General features: G+C 38.9%; 1 protein-coding gene and 1 pseudogene across 1 annotated transcript in view; both read left to right on the top strand.

Annotated features, from left to right (window-relative positions):
* Window positions 1-14927, top strand: part of LOC129655556 (Krueppel-like factor 17) — a 116647-nt gene that overhangs the window by 68560 nt on the left and 33160 nt on the right. The window lies entirely within an intron of this gene.
* LOC129655835 (non-histone chromosomal protein HMG-17-like) lies at window positions 4836-5258 on the top strand (annotated as a pseudogene).

Raw genomic sequence — 14927 nt, 5'->3', positions numbered from 1 at the left:
CTAATTTAAATCCATTGTTGTCTGAGAGCAGGTATTGTATGATTTCTAGTCTCTTGCATTTGTTAAGGTATGTTTTATGGTCCAGAGTGTGGTCTGTCTTGTTCCATGTGAACTAAAGAAAAATGTGTTTTGTGTTATTGTTGAATGAAATAGCCTATAGATGTCAATTATATGCAGTTGATATATGGTTTTTAAATCATGGGTAGAGTTTACCCATGTCCTTACTCATAGATCTGCTGAATCTGTCCATTTCTAATAGAGAAGTATTGAAGTCTCCAATGAGAAAAGTAGATTCATTTATTTCAAGCGTTGTAGTTCTATCAGTTTTGACTCATGTATTTTGATGCTCTGTTGTTGGGTGTATACACATGAAGGATTGTTATGACTTCATGGAGAATTGACCCTTTGATCATTATGTAATGCCTTTCTTTATGCCTGAGAATTTTCTTGCTCCAAAGTCTGCTATGTTGTAAATTAATGCAGCTACTTCAGCTTTTGTTTTGTTTTGTTTTAACTTTTTTTTTTTGTTTGGTTGTGCCACGAGGCCTGGGGGAACTTAGTTCCCTGACCAGGGATCGAACCTGAGTTCTCTGCATTTGGAGAATGCAGTCTTAACCACTGGAGCACCAGAGGAATCCCTACTCCAACTTTCTTTTGATTAGTGTTAGCATGGTATATCTTCCTCTATACCTTTAACCTAGATGTAGAGTAGCTTTCTTAATCCCATCCAGTGGGGAGCATCAAGTGGGAGAACAGAACACAACTTCTAATCTCTTTCAAGTGTCTTCATACTCCTCTCTTGCAAAAATGAAAGTATTATATACCAAGAAAAATTAAACTGAGTCTCTTGTAGAAACACATATTTGCATTCTTTTATCTGTGTTGACAATCTCTGTCTCTTAATTGGTGTATTTAGACCACTGAAATTTAAAGTGATTATTGATATAGTTAGATTAATTTCTACCATACTTGTGACTATTTTCTATTTGTTATCCTTGTTCCTAGTTCCTATTTTTGACTTCCACTCTTTCTCTGCCTTTTCTGGTTTTTTTAGTGTTTAATATGATTTCATTTTCTCTCCTTTCTTAATATATCAATAAAAATATTTTTAGCATACCAAGAAAATTATATTTTTTATTTTTTTATCTTTATAGTGAAGAGGGTTGTGGTGAAAATTACTATCATCAGTTAAAAAAAAAGGACAACAGATGTCATATGTCTTCTGATATGATGCACTGACCTAGAGAAGGAAATGGCAACCCACTCCGGTATTCTTGCCTGGAAAATTCCATGAACAGAGGAACTGTAGGGGCTACAGTCCGTGGGATTGTAAAGAGTCAAACACGACTGAGCAACTAACACACATGATGCACTGAGACGGGCACATCACTTACCTGATTTTCCTGCCCCAAAGTGCATAACCTTAATTAGTTAATTCCTGAACATGTACTCAGTTGCAAAGTGTCTGTAACCTCACTCTGCAACCTCATAGACTGTAGCCCCTGGGCTCCTCTGTCCATGGGATTTTCCGGGCAAGAATACTGGAGTGGATTGCCAATTTTCTCCTCCAGGGGATCTTCCTCACCTAGGGATCGAACCTGTGTTTCCTGAATTGGGAGGTATTCTTTACCACTTGAACCACCTAAGAAGCCCTAATTAGTCATAAGGACAACACAACAATCATACTCAAACCACTAAGATCTGGGTGTTGTTTGTTACTGCAGAACAGGGAGAAAATGTAGAGGATCAGCAGCTCAGCCTGGTGGTCATTGGTTTGGTGATGTCATTGATGGGCCATTTGGGTAATATAGACAAAAGAACTATTCATAGGTATAGAAAGCACTCTAAAAAGACTGGCAAATCCATATTCACATACATACAGTCTCCGATGGCACCAGCAAAAATAAGGAAAAGAAAGTCATGATGGACATTGACATTTTACAAAGTAGAAAACCAAATTATCACATTGTGGACACTCCAGGCCATGAGGATTTCACCCCAAATATAATTAGAAGGGCTTTCCGGGCTGAGGTAGCTGAGATGTGGATACAGGCAGGAAAGGACTTTGAATATGGATCATGACCTCCCAATTCAGCTCTTAAAGAAACATAGCTCCAACTGCTCCAAAAAATCTTTTCAAGCTTACCCACCGCAAAGAGCTCAGATCCTCCTCTTCAGTAGTGAAACTCCATCCCCAATGGGTTTCCTGTGCTGTTACAGCGCTAAGCTGTAAGTGTAGCTGGGATTATTTAAAAATTAATGAGCGTCTTCTAAAAACAAAATACTGATGATGCCTCAAAGGAAAAAAGAAATCTGTTTTGTTAACTAACAGCCAGATACATTGATACAGATATAGACTCTACACTTTTTAAAATTTTTAATTAGGATAAAGCATAACATAAAGTTTACCGTCTCATGATTTTTAAGTGTACAGTTCAGTAGTGTTAAGTATATTCATATTGTTATGCAACCAATCTCAAAACTTGCTAAACTGAAACTCTATACTCATAAAGCAACTCCCTATTTCCTCTTCCCACCCAGCCCCTGAATAGAACCACCATTCTATTTTTTGTTTCTGTGGTTTTGACTACTCTGTGAAGTGAAGTGAAAGTCGTTCAGTTGTGTCCAATTCTTCGCGATCCCATGGACTATATAGTCCATGGAATTCTCCAGGCCAGAATACTGGAGTGGGTAGCGTTTCCCTTCTTCAGGGGATCTTCCCAACCCAGGGATCGAATCCAGGTGTCCCTCATTGCAGGTGGATTCTTTAACATTAAGCTGAGCCACAAGGGAAGCCCAAGAATACTGGAGTGGATCGCCTATCCCTTCTCCGGTGGATCTTCCTGACCCAGGAATTGAACCAGGGTCTCTGCATAGCAAGTGGATTCTTTACCAACTGAGCTATGAAGGAAGCCCAAAATTTAATTTAGTTTTAAAATTTAGTTTAATTTTCCCCCTTTATTGAGATATAATGGACATAGAGCACCGAATCAGTTAAAGGTATACAGCATAGTAACTTCACATTCATGTGCTGTGAAATGATTACCACAGTAAGTTTAGTTAACTTTCACTGCCTCAGATAGTTAAAACAATTTTTTTTTCCCTTGAGAAGTTCTAGTCTCTTAGCAACCTTCAAATGCACCACACAGCAGCGTTAGCTACAGTCACCATGCTGGCCCCTACACGCCCAGTACTCATTTATCTTACGACTAGGATTTGTACCTTTTGACCACCTTCATTGAATTCCCCCACCCTTTTCCTTCCTTTTTAAAGCTGAACAATAGTTCAGCTATACACCACATTTTCTTTATCCCTTCACAGACTCAAAGCTTTTGAGATATACAAAGTCTTTGCAAGGCTGAAGAGATACAGGCTGTTTCAGTGGCTATGTGACAGCTGCTGGGTGTGGTTTCTGGATAAAAGAATGAGGGGTCAGGATCTCTGCCAACTCACCTAAACAGCCAGAAGGTTTCATCTCTGCTTTCAAAAATTCTGTTTACTTAAACTGAAGAAACAATGTGCAATTGAGATTTATTTTTAATGAGAGAGGGGGGAAAGTTATGGTACTTGCTAGAAATTATGAATAATTATTCTTTTAGAAAAATTTAAAGTGCTAACCAATAAAGAAAAGGTAAGATTACCCTTTATGCTCAAAGACTGGATTTTCCTGTGAAATTTTAGTTAAGTGGAATTAAGTTGCTGAGATTTATAGAAATTCTGCCAAGTATGTATTAAAAGGTATTGAATCAAGGTGAAATAAGCTCTATATCCATCCAAACTGCAAACAGTTCCAGTTTTCTCTTTTGATTTGCAATTTTACATACTTTTAAAGGGAACAGCTAAAGTGAATTTAATTGTCAAAGTACTAGAGGGTTGACCTATACCCTTTTGTTCAGGTAACTGTGGGAGAAGATTGGCTGGAGGTTTCAGAAAACAGATTTTGGTGTTGAATGTAAGAGAGTCCTTCCTCTAACATGAACATTAAAAAAAAAAATTAATTTGAAATCTGTGGAAGCTGTTTCAACAGTAACCAAGACAGAATTTCAGATATGTAAATCCAACTAATAAATACCTTTAGTTTGAACATTTAAAATATCGATAAGTTTATTCACCACATTCACAAGTTATAAGAAAAATCATATGACAGTTTCAATAGACATAGAAAAAGCACTTGATAACATTTAATATCAATTCATGAACACTCCTAACAAACTAAGAATAGAATGACATTTCCTTAGCCTGATAAAAGCTGTTTACAAAAACCCTGTAGCAAGCAACAAAGCTTTCCTTTTGAGATGGGAACAAGACATGAATGCCTGCAATCATTGCTTCTATTCAGCACTGTCCTCGAGGTCATAGTCTGTGATGTATGAAAAGGGAAAAATGAAAAGATAAAGGACTGGAATGGAAGAAACAAAATTGGCATTATTTGAAGACCCTATGATTTTAGGTATTTAAAAACCTTAAATAATGTAAAGATTAAATAAATAAAACAGCACAGTTGCTAGATATAAAACCAGCATTAACAAAATCAATTTTATTTCTATATTCCTGTAAGAAAACAAAAATTGAAATAAAAAACTCACAATGGTATTAAAAAAAAAAAAAGAAGTCCTTGGAATATGTCTACCAAAATATGTACAAGACCTCTTCAGGGAAAATGGTAAAACTCTAATGATAGACATTACAGAAGATCAAAATAGTTTATGTGCTGCTGAAGTGAGCACTACAGAAGATCTAGAGAGATAGAAAGACATGTTTATGGATTGGAAGAATGTATTTAGTCTCTTCAAATAGATTTATAGATTCAATGCAATCCCAAAGAAAATGCCAACATGACAAGTATATCGTAAAATATTTGTGGGAATGTCATTGGATAGGAATTACCAATGACGGGAACAATGAAGAAGAGGGAAGAGTGATCCGTGGACTAAACAAAACCCGTGCACAACAGCATCCCTGTGTGTCTAGCACCTTAGTCCCTCTGCCATTTTGCCCAAGAGAAAGACTGAAGGGGATGCTAGAGGAAACAAAGCCAAGGTGAAGGACAAACCACAGAGAAGATCTACAAGGTTATTGCTAAACCTGCTCCTCCAAAGTCAGAGCCCAAGCCTAAAAAGACACTTGCAAAGAAGAGAGAGAAGGCACCCAAAGGGAAAAGGAGTGATGCTAGCAAGGATGGGAATAACCCTGCAAAAAATGGAGCTACCAAAACAGACAAGGCTCAGAAAGCGGAAGGTGCTGGAGATACCAAGTGACGTTTCATGATTCCATCCTATTCCTGTTTCCATTCCCATTCTACCTCCACTCTCATCCCCATCTCTGTACTCCTCTCCTCAGCTCCATTCCCCATCCCTACAGATCCTTCTTTCCATCTTTATTCTCATTCCTATCCATATCAAATCCTCAGATTCTATCCCATCCCCATCTCTATCTGGTCTCCATTCCATCAGCATCTCCATCTTCATTTTTGTCTTCAGTTTCATTCATCTTTATCATCAGTTCCTGCTTCTTCCAGGGTACATTTCTACCCTTTTCCACTACCCATCCTTGATGATGGTGAATCTGTCTTTATTGCCATCTCCATCTTATCTCCAATGCACCCCATCCTTATTCTTTTTTAAAAAATAATTTATAAATTTATTTACTTAGTTTTGATTGTGCTGGGTCTTCGTTGCTGCTCACGGGCTTTCTCTAGTTGTGGCGAGCAGGGGCCACTCCTCATTGCAGTACATTGCGGTGGCGTCTCCTGTTGTGGAGCCCAGGCTCTAGGTGCACAGGCTCAGTAGTCATGGCACATAGGTTTAGTTCCACAGTATGAGTAGTATTCCCCAATCAGGGATCAAATCTGTGTCCCCTGCATTGGCAGGCAGATTCTTATCCACTGTATCACCAGGCAAGTCCATTGCCCCTATTCTTATACATTTCCTTTCCATCATCTCTTCTTCCAAGATGCAAATTGAGGAAGAGTCATGAAGAAGTCTAAAAGTCCAATGGAATGAATGTTGGGGGACTATGAGAGTTGATGATCCCTCCATATAAAATTTCCTCCTCAGTTTCCAGGTGAGAAACTTCAAAAGAAATCACTCAAGTTAGATTTCAGATAGAACTCCACTCTTCATGGTGTGTTTAGGGTAGGGTAGGGACCAGGACAGGAAGTTGGAGGGAGTAGAGGAGAGGCAAGGCATCCTCAAAGAGATGTGAAGACACAAAGAGACATGTCAGAGAACAAAAGAGGCAAAAGAGAAAGATGTGTATGGAGTAAGAGATCTCAAGTGCAATTTAATCTGAACCTCTTTGGCATTCCCTTCCCCTCTCTCCCACAGGTCACGCTGTGATACAAGGAATTCAAAGTAGAAAAAGTGAAAGTGTTAGTTGCTCAGTCATGTCTGACTTTTCGACCCCTTGGACTGCAGCCCACCAGGCTCCTCTGTCCATGGGATTCTCCAGACAAGAATACTAAAGTGGGTTGCCATTTCTTTCTTCAGGGGATCTTCCCAACCCAGGAATCGAACCTGGGTCTCCTGCATTGCAGGCAGATTCTTTACCTACTGAGCTATGAGGGAAGCCTAGAACATTACTTTTGCTAACAATGCTTCTCCGTTTTTCCTTTTCATTCTTTGTTTCGGTTTCTGGTCAAGTCTGTCTGTGATTTGTCTAACTTGTCTTTTGAGCTGGGCCCCTTTCCATAGGGCCCTCTATGCCAGGCTGAATTGCATTCCTGATAATCTGTTAATACTAGAAGTTAATCAGGAAATTCCCTGGCTATTCAGTGGTTAGGACTCTGTTCTATCACTACCGAGGGCCCAGGTTCAATCCCTGGTGGGGGAACCAAGATCCTACAAGCCGTAGAGCAGCAAAATAAAAACAAAAAACCAACAACAACAAAAAAAGAATTTAATTGTGCTGGGAAGATGAGTTTCTCCCAAGGTTAGCAGCAAAGGTCAGGAATCTAGTTTTATGATTGCTGTTTGGTAATCTCTGCCAGGGGATGATGAAGTCTCTCTGTTGGGTGAGATATGATAGAGATTGTTTGGTTTGTTAGTGCTTTTTGTTTGTCTGATTGTTTATTTGTGAGATAAGTCACTTTAAAATATTTTGTGCCTAATGGAAAGGAGAAGAGCCCTTTGAGATCTGGACTGAGTTTTGTGATTCCATGTCTATTCGAATGACTAGTTGTACTACTATTCTGCTAAAGTTGTAAAACTGAAGCTGCAAATTGTAAAATGAAAGACTGCCTGTAGGCCTATAAATGAGAAAAGACTTTTTGTTTTTAGAGGTTTTTTTCTTTTTATTATTATTTTTTTTACTTCTTTGAGAAAAGCCTGAAATCTCATTATTCCAGCTTGGAATATTTTCCTACCTCCTAAGGGTGTTAACAAATTAGATTATAAAAACTTTCAAATTAAAGGAGATTTGTTCTGATTGGTTTATAGGGACTAACAAGAGCTTACATAAATCCAATATTGCCCAAATTCCCAGAACACAAAGAAACTGAGCTTCTAATACTTTAAAAGAGTTAAAGAAAACAACAACAAAAAAACCACTTCCTCATAGAAATGACTGACTCAGAGGCAATTTTATACAAAATCCAAGTTCATGTAATCGAGTAAGCTTTAATCCTTGGACAAGTCAGCCTGATCTGAAAATTTTGTCTAAAATACAAACATGTCGTTTTCCAGATTTTCCAAATACAAACACATATTTTAGTTTATTTGACATTTTCAGTTTGCTTTTATTTTCTCATGCGCAAACATTCTAATACACAATATAGTCCTCTAACACTATTGCTCCTGGTATAGTTTCAATCACCTTTATTATAACTTTTACCGAAGTGACTATGTTCTGCTTCAGAGAGCGAGAACATTGAGAACTGTCTATCATGAACAAATATTTTATCAAAACTTACAGGTTCCTGGACCCAATTGTGTGTGTGTGTGTGTGTGTGTGTGTGTAGATTTCCCCACAATAACAAGTAATGCTGGGTGTCCCATAATTCAGCTCAATTCTGACACTATGTACTCAGAGACAGCATGGTACTCATAGATGAAAGGTTCAGACCTACAACCTCCCCCACCCTGCCCTTCTCTAAAGGTTGTTATCTGTGCTTCTGACTAACTGGCTACATTTTGGAGGTTCTTACAATCCACTCTTTCCTTGAGTTTGATTAATTTGCTAGAGAGGCTCACAGAATTGAGAGAGACATTTTACTCACTAGATGACTGGTTTATTACAAAAGGCTATAACTCAGGGACAGCCAGATGGAACAGACGCATAAGGTAACGCATGGGGTAAGGGCTTGGAGCTGCCATTTCCTCTCTAGGTGCTCTGCTTTCCCAGAAGCTCCGTGGGGCCTAGAAGCTCTTTGAACCCAAAATCCTGTTGGGTTTTTATGGACACGGCCACCATTCCCAGGCGGCACTAGTGGTAAAGAACCCGCTTGCCAAAGCAGGAGACATAAGAGACTCGGGTTCGATCTCTGGGTCGGGAAAATCCCTTGGAGGAGGAAATGGCAACCCACTCTCGTATTCTGGCCTGGAGAATCCCATGGACAGAGGAGCCTGGTGAGCTACAGTCCACGTGGTCACAAAGGATCGGACATGACTGAAGCAACTTAGCATGCATGATTGATTACGTCATTGGTCATTGCCAATCAATTCAACCTCCAGCTCCTCACTCTCTCCCAGAAATCAGATTGGGATTGAAAGTTCCCAACCCTCCAACCACACAGTTGGTTCCTCTGGTGACCAGCTCCCATCTTTAGGTGATTAAAAAAGACAGTCCAAAAGTCACTTCATTGACATAACGAAAAACATATTTATTACTCTCAGTCACTTAGAAATTCCAAGGGAGCATCACCAACTCAATGGACATGAATTTGAGCAAACTGGGAGACAGTGGAGGACAGAGGAGCTTGGCGTGCTGCATTCCACAGGGTCACAAAGAGTCAGATACAACTTAGTGACTAAATAACAACAAACATTACAGAACCTAATTACTGTTGCTATCAAAAAATTTGTCAGAATTATACTTCGGTTTAATTAAACACATTAAATTTTATGTTTGTCTTAATCTTTCTTTTTTTAAAACAGCTTTGTTGATACCATACAACTAACACATTTAATGTGTATGATTTAATGGTTTATGGTTTTGGTATATTGCAATATTAATTTTTTAATTGCAGTAAAAAGAATACAATAATGCTAATTTGAACAGATATATGCACTCCTGTGTTCATTGCAACATTTTTTACAAAAACCAAGACCTGAAAACAATCTGAGTGTCCATCAACAGATGAATGGATAAAAAGATGCAGTAACAACAACAAAAAAGATGCAGTAACTATACACAGTAGAATATTACTCAGTCATAAAAAGATGAAATTTTGCCATTTGTGACAACACGGATAGACCTTAAGGTATTATTCTAAATGAAATAAGCCAGACAGAGAATGACAAATACCATTAGACTGCACTCATTTGTGAAATATAAAAAGCAAACATGCTCCAAATGAATGAATAGACCAAACCAAGCAAAAACAAACATGCTGATACAGAGAACAGAAGAGTGATTTCAACAGGGAGCAGGGGTAGGGACAGGAGGGAGGGAGAAATGGGTAAAGGGGATCAACTCTATGGTGACTGATGAAAACTAAATTTTTGGTGGTGAGTATAATGTAATGTATATAGAAGTAGAAGTATAATATTGTACACATGAAGCTTGTATGTTATAAACCAGTTACCTCAATAAAAAATAATATTTTAAAAATGTCCTTGATTGATCTGAAAAAATTATATAATATATATAACATAAAAATTGCCATTTTAGCCATTTTTAAATGTACAATTCAGTGGCATTAATTGCATTCACCATGTTGTTTGATTATCAACATTAATTATTTCCAAAATTTTTCATGACCCCAAACAGAATCTTTGTAATCACTAAACAGTAACTCCCCCATCCAACCCATGCTCCAGCTCAGGTAACCTCTAGTCTACTTTCTGTCTGTTTGAATTTGCCCATTCTAGATATTTCATGTAAGTTGCATCATGCAATACTTGACCTTTTGTGCCCTGGTTCTTCTGTTTATAATGTTTTCAAGGTTTATTCATGTTGTAGCACGTGTCAGGATTTCATTTTTTATGGCTGAATAATATTCCACTGTTTGATAGACCTCATTGGTTATCCATTTATCTGTTGATGGACACTCGGGTTGTTCCATCTTTGGGGTATTGTGAATATTGCTGCTGTGAACATTGGTGTACAAATCCTGTTTTTCTCCATCTTAAGCATTGTATGAAAGTGATATCAACATGAGTTCAATAATGAGTGTCGGTCCTTCTTTATACCAGTACAAAATTGGAAAAATCTATTGTGCAGTCACACCCATTCCTGGAACATCATCTTCAAGAATATATCTCATTCAATCCTACAAACCGGATTAAGGAGCAAGGGTTTCAATTCACATGTGGAATCAAATCCCACAAAGCCCTCCCAGGAACCTGAAATGGCTTCTTATATGTTCTACTGTTTACAGCATTGCAGCCCTTCAGATAGGAAGGAAGGCCCTTCCTATGGTTTGGTAAGCCAAACCTCAGCTGATTTGGGGAATCTTAAGGAGAAAGGACTCACTGTCTTTATAGTACTATAGGTAAAACATGGTGGAAATAATTTGGGGTGTGTGTTTCCTAGCCATAAGATTGAAGGGCAAATAATGAAAGTCTTTAAAAGTTTAATCCTAAATTCCTTATGAAATCTCTGGACAAAGGTTACATCTGGCTTTAGTACCTGCTCATCACCATGTCGTTCGAGCTCTGCTGACCAGGCTATGAGAAGACTTACTGCTTGATGTACATGAATCAGGCCAAACAACGTGAGGCCAGGCTTACTTTGTGATCAAGAATAATCTTTGGTAGAATACTTATGATCATAACAGGGGACTATTAAGAAAAATTGTATAAAACTGGTAATAAGGCAAAAGGATCACTACATGTTCCTTCTTTTGAAGTTTTAAAAAAACATATGTTGAAATAACTCAATTTTCAGAACAGTTTCAATGATAATACAGAGTGTTCCCATATATACCTGTCACTCAGAATCTCACATCTTATGTAACCACGTGCTTTACTTTTTTTAGTTTTTGAAAGTTAATACTTTATTCATTAAAATATAATGTCAAAAAGCCCAGTTCTTCCTTAAACTTTTATTTCATATGCTGACTATTTGATTCTTCAAAGAAATAATTTCTATTAGTTTATATTTATATGTTCAACATATGTTCAGCATGTTTATATTCAGTTGTGTTCAACTCTTTGGGACCCCATGGACTACAGCACACCACGTCCCTGTCCTTCACCATCTCCTGGAGCTTGTCAAACTCATGCCCATTGAGTCAGTGATGCCATTCAACCATCTCATCCTCTGCCACCCTCTTCTCCATTTGCCTTCAATCTTTCCCACCATCAGGGTCTTTTCTAATGAGTCAGCTCTTTGCATCAGGTAGCCAAAGTATTGGAGCTTCAGCTTCAGCATTAGTCCTTACAGTGAATATTCAGGACTGATTTCCTTTAGGATTGACTGGTTTGATCTCCTTGCAGTCCAAAGGACTCTCAAGAGTCTTCTCCAATACCACAATTCAAAAGCATCAGTTCTTCAGAGTTCAGCTTCTTTGTGGTCCAACTCTCACATCCATGCATAACTACTGGAAAAACCTTGACAAAGATGGACCTTTGTTGGCAAAGTGATGTCTCTGCTTTTTAATACACTGTCTAGGTTTGTCATAGTTTTTCCTCCAAGGAGCAAGCATCTTTTAATTTCATGGCTGCAATCACCATCTGCAGTGATTTTGGAGCCCAAGAAAATAAAGTCTGTCACTGTTTCCATTGTTTTCCCATCTATTTGCCATGAAGTGATGGGACCACATGCCATGATCTTCATTTTTTGAATGTTGAGCTTCAAGTCAGCTTTTTCACTCTCTTCTTTCACCTTCACCAAGAGGCTCTTTAGTTCTTCTTGGCTTTCTGCAATAAGGGTGGTGTCATCTGCATATCTGAGGCTATTGATATTTCTCCCTGCAATCCTGTGCTTTATCCAGCCCAGCATTTTACATGATGCACTCTATATATAAGTTAGATAAACAGGGTGACAATATACAGCCTTGATGTACTCCTTTCCCAATTTGGAACCAGTCTGTTGTTCCATGTCTGGTTCTGACTGTTGCTTCTTGACCAGCATATGGTTTCAAAGGAGGCAGGTAAGGTGGTCTGGTATTCCCATCTCTTGAATTTTCCACAATTTGTGGTGATCTACACAGTCAAAAGCTTTGGCATAGTCAATGAAGCAGAAGTAGATGTTTTTCTGGAATTATCTTGCTTTTTCGATGATCCAACAGATGCTGGCAATTTGATCTCTGGTTCCTCTGCCTTTTCTAAATCCAGTTTGAATATCTGGAAGTTCTTGGTTCATGTACTGCTGAAGCCTAGCTTGGAGAATTTTGAGCATTACTTTGCTTGCGTGTGAGATGAGTGCAATGTGCAGTAGTTTGAACGTTCTTTGGCATTGCCCTTCTTGGGATTGACATAAAAACTGCCCTTTTCCAGTCCTGTGGCCACTGCTGAGTTTTCTAAATTTGCTGGCATATTGAGTCCAGCACTTTAACAGCATCATCTTTTAGGATTTGAAATAACTCAGCTGGAATTCCATCACCTCCATTAGCTTTGTTCGTAGTGATGCTTCCTAAGGCCCACTTGACTTCACATTCCAAGATGTCTGGCTCGAGGTGAGTGATCACACCACCGTGGTTATCTGGGTCATGAAGATCTTTTTTGTACAGTTCTTCTGTGTATTCTTGCCACCTCTTCTTAATATCTTCTGATTCTGTTAGGTCCATACTGTTTCTGTCCTTTATTGTGCCCATGTTTGCATGAAATGTTCCCTTGGTATCTCTAATTTTCTTCAAGAGATCTCTAGTCTTTCCCATTCTATTGTTTTCCTCTATTTCTTCGCATTGATCACTGAGGAAGGCTTTCTTATCTCTCCTTGCTATTCTTTGGAACTCTGCATTCAGATGGGTATAGCTTCCTTTTCTCCTTTGTCTTTCACTTCTCTTCTTTTCTGGAGAAGGCGATGGCACCCCACTCCAGTACTGTTGCCTGGAGAATCCCATGGATGGAGGAGCCTGGTGGGCTGCAGTCCATAGGGTCGCACAGAATCGGACATGACTGAGCAACTTCACTTCACACTTCTCTTCTTTTCTCAGCTATTTGTAAGACCTCCTCAGACAGTCATTTTGCCTTTTTGCATTTCTTTTGCCTGGGGATGGTTTTGATCACCACTTCCTGTACAATGTCATGAACCTCTGTCCATAGTTCTTCAGGCTCTCTGTCTATAGGATCTAATCCCTTGAATCTATTTGTCATTGCCACTGTATAATCATAAGGGATTTGATTTAGGTCATAGCTGAATGGTCTAGTGGTTTTCCCTACTTTCTTCAACTGAAGTCTGAATTTTGCAATAAGGAGCTGATGATCTGAACCTCAGTCAGCTCCTGGTCTTATTTTTGGTGACTGTATGGAGCTTCTCCTTCTTCAGCTGCAAAGAATATAATCAATCTGATTTCGGTATTGATCATCTGGTGATGTCCATGTGCAGAGTTGTCTCTTCTGTTGTTGGAAGAGAGTATTTGCTATGACCAGTGCATTCTCTTGGAAAAACTCTCTTAGCCATTGCCCTGCTTCATTTTATACCCCAAGGCCAAATCTGCCTGTTACTCCAGCTATCTCTTGACTTTCTACTTTTGTATTCCAGTCCCCTATGATGAAAAGACATCTCTTTTTGGTGTTAGTTCTGCATCTTGTAGGTCTTCATAGAACCATTCGGCTTCTTCAGCATTAGTGACTAGGGCCTAGACTTGGATTACTGTGATATTGAATGGTTTGCCTTGGAAATGAACTGAGACCATTTTGTCATTTTTGAGATTGCACCCAAGTACTGCATTTCAGACTCTTATTGACTATGAGGGCTACTCCATTTCTTCTAAGGGAGTCTCACCCACAGTAGTAGATAAATGGTCATCTGAATTAACTTTGTCCATTCCAGTCCATTTTAGTTTGCTGATTCCTAAAATGTTGATGTTCACTCTTGCCATCTCCTGTTTGATCACTTCCAATTTACCTTCATTCGTGGACCTAACATTCCAGGTTCCAATGAAATTCTGTTCTTTACAGCACCGGACTTTACTCTCACCACCAGACACATCCACGACTGGGCGTTGTTTCCACTTCGGTTCAGCCTCTTCTTTCCTCCTGGAGCTATTTCTCCATTCTTCTCCAGTAGTGTATTGGGCACCTACTGACCTGGGAGTTCATCTTTCAGCGTCCTATCTTTTTGCCTGTTCATACTGTTCATGGGGTTCTCAAGGCAAGAATGCTGCAGTGGTTTGCCACTCCCTTCTCCAGCAGATCAGGTTTTGTCAGAACTCTCCACTGTGATCCATCTGTATTGGGTGATCCGACACAGCACGGCTCATAGTTTCACTGAGTTGGACACGGTTGTGATCCATGTGGTCAGTTTGGTTAGTCTTCTGTGATTGTGCTTTTCAATCTGTCTGCCCTTTGATGGATGAGGATAAGCGGCTTGTGGAAGCTTTCTGATGAGAGGGACTGGCTGTGGGTAAAACTGGGTCTTGCTCAGATGGGCAAGGCCATGCTCACTAAATCTTTAATCCAATTTTCTGCTGATGGGTGGGGCTGTGTTCTCTCCCTGTAGTTTGGCCTGAGGCCAAAAATTTAATACAAATTTTCATACAGATTCATACTATTCTAATATTTCATATTATTCTATTTTTATATCCAGAAAGTGTTGTTAATCATTTAAAGGTAGCTTTTACAGTTCTTTCACATTTCCTTAAATTTTAGTTGCATGTATAA

This window comes from Bubalus kerabau, chromosome 6, assembly GCF_029407905.1.
Source record: "Bubalus kerabau isolate K-KA32 ecotype Philippines breed swamp buffalo chromosome 6, PCC_UOA_SB_1v2, whole genome shotgun sequence".
Lineage (NCBI taxonomy): Eukaryota > Metazoa > Chordata > Mammalia > Artiodactyla > Bovidae > Bubalus > Bubalus kerabau.
Note: the sequence above shows the minus strand (reverse complement) of the source record. Positions and strands in the feature narration are given on the sequence as shown.